This window comes from Carassius carassius, chromosome 18 (assembly GCF_963082965.1).
Source record: "Carassius carassius chromosome 18, fCarCar2.1, whole genome shotgun sequence".
NCBI lineage: Eukaryota > Metazoa > Chordata > Actinopteri > Cypriniformes > Cyprinidae > Carassius > Carassius carassius.
Window position 1 is genome coordinate 22944048 of NC_081772.1, and position 2641 is coordinate 22946688.

The window sequence follows — 2641 nt, forward strand, 5'->3', positions numbered from 1 at the left end:
CCTCCCTTCTTCCCCACTGGTCAACACTGCCCCCTGCTGGCAGCTCCCTGCTTTGGTCTTGGGTTCTCTAAGGGGGCTGTGTCCTTTTGGTTGGTCGCAACATTGCTCTACTTGATGGCATCCATTGGTGTTGAGCTTTAGGCAGGTAGTTGCCTCTGAGCTCATACTATCCCAACTAGAGGCCCATGAACTGCTGCTGTTGCTGGTGCTCTGTCCACTGGGACTGGAAGTGAAGCTGCGCGATTTCCAGCTGGTGTGTCCAGCTGCGAGATTCCAACCTACACGTCCTCGAGAAGAATAAAACATCTGAGGGGAGGTGGACGAGTTGGAGGAGGTCGTAGAGCTGCATGATCTTCTCCTTAAAGAGAGCTTTTGGTACATACTGCAAGCGGGATCCATCACCCCCCGAAACGCAGTAATCCTGTTGGCCTGAGCTGAAATGTCCACAGGATCTGATGCCTAGACAATGAATGAGCACAAAACCCAGTTTTTAAAGCATTTAGCCCCAATCACTGCCCACCGTCTACATTAGCGGCTGGAAAAAACTCAATATTTAGGCCACAGAATCATTCAGTCCCCTGGCTGCCATTTATACAGAAGAGCAGGTTCATCAGCTACATCAGAATCCAGTTCTGTTTATCTAACAAAATTGGAAATACTATTATGAATAGTATTTTGGTCATTGACAAAAAAAGAGCATCCGCAATAAAGAAAAGGAAACTTTAAAACAAATAAACAAAAGATAAAAATGGAAATATTCTGAGAAATGTACTCTTCAAGTTGGTTACATTTGATTTGAAATGCTTTTATACCATTTTCAAGAATGGTTTAAATTTAATGACATATTTCCCTTACAACCTTTCCTGTAAGAAAAATATGTCATTCAATTTAAACCTTTCTTGAAAAATGGTATTTAAGAAAGTTAAAAATCAGTTAAATCACACTTAAATTTCTGACTTTGTGCCACCAAAAGATCTTAAAATGAATTTAATTCAGAAATTAAAAACATGCTCTTCATAGAAGAAGTGTATTCAATTATGACCTGCATTTTGCTTTTAAAAGCGAACAGAAGTCTGTATTTGACAAATATATCAAAGCTAGTCAGGCACATGCAGATCAAATGAGAACATTTTATGAAGTGATGTGTTTGTCAGGTCATGAGAGAAATTGCTTTAGAAGTTTGCCCTTAATTGGGGCATCTATTGATAGCACAAAGACTGGGCGTTTTTCTTTTTTTTTTTTTTTGTACTTCTTTCTTCCAGGTCAATGCTTACTATTGAACATTGATTACAGATAACCAGATAACCTCACACAGACTCATTTTTATGGCTTTTGGCTTTTAACGTTTTCATCATGTATATGAGGCAATCTCTCACACAAGCATGAAATTGTCTGTTGTTTAGTTGTTTAAAGGAGTTATGTGGAGGTTTTTACTTAAAAAAAATCTTTAAGATAGAGTTTTCATTTGTACATGTATGAGCCAACCATGATGTAAAAAAAAGAATGACACCTCGACTGTCCACCATGGTTGCCTCTATCAGCCTGTAGGCTCAATTGTGTGTGGAGGAGTCGGGCCCGAATTGGCGTGAAATTTCACAAAATGTGACGTCATGCGCGTTCTCGTCTACTTGGGCTTACAACCGTACGGCACGCCAGCCATTATAGTAAGCAGCGGCAATAGTGTTTTCAAATGGACTCTGCGGATGGAAAGAAGCGACCAGCCTCCAGCACAATTCAGACACCCACGGACACTCCTCGTAAGTAAAAAAAAAAAAAAAAAGAGCATGCGCACTGAAAACGAGCATGACACTGGCTGCAGTTCCTCTAACGGCCACTGGTGTCAGTAACGGTTAGAAATTTCAGAACCTACGCAATGCTCCTTTAATGAAAATGCTTTATTTCCTGATAATAACACCATTCCACATTATCGACCTCTCTTCCCTCCACTGTTTGAGACTAAAGTGATGAGTCACTGATGACTAGTTTTAATTAGGCTGCTTGTGTGGCTAATAAGTGTGGCAGAAGTTCAACACAATGAAAGATGGCCCTCTATGATGTTACATCTGTGGAGTTTCTCATGCAAAAACACTTTCCAGCTACAAAGCATCACCTCTGTTGTACCTGTGGTGTATATTTCTCTAAATCACCACGCAAATTACTTTTACTGCCATGTGTTTTTACACAGCTTAATAGAGATTGTGTATATCAACGATAAAATGCATTGTAAATCAATATTTTCTAAATGAAAGGGGCAGAGAGAAGTACTTGAGGAGGTTTGGAAACAATAAAGGAGTAAGGGAAATAATGGCACTAAACCAGCTAAATGATTACGGGGGGCCTGTTCATGGGTAATTTTAATTTTATCGAGCAGAAATGTTACAAAAGGGAGAACACAGTAAAGGTGCTGCCGACTCGTTCTACAATCTGCATCTTTATTACTATAACCAGTGTTGGGGAAGCTACACAGAAAATGTAGCTAAGCTCTAAAATGGTATACACTGAAACCAAACCCAACCAAAACTGAATTACTGTTATTAACAGACAGCTAAATTAACTGCCAGCAAATGTATATGTGACAACTTAAAAAGAGTTGATTCGGAAGAGTCAAGTCCCGAATCGAACATTACTTGTTCTGATTCTA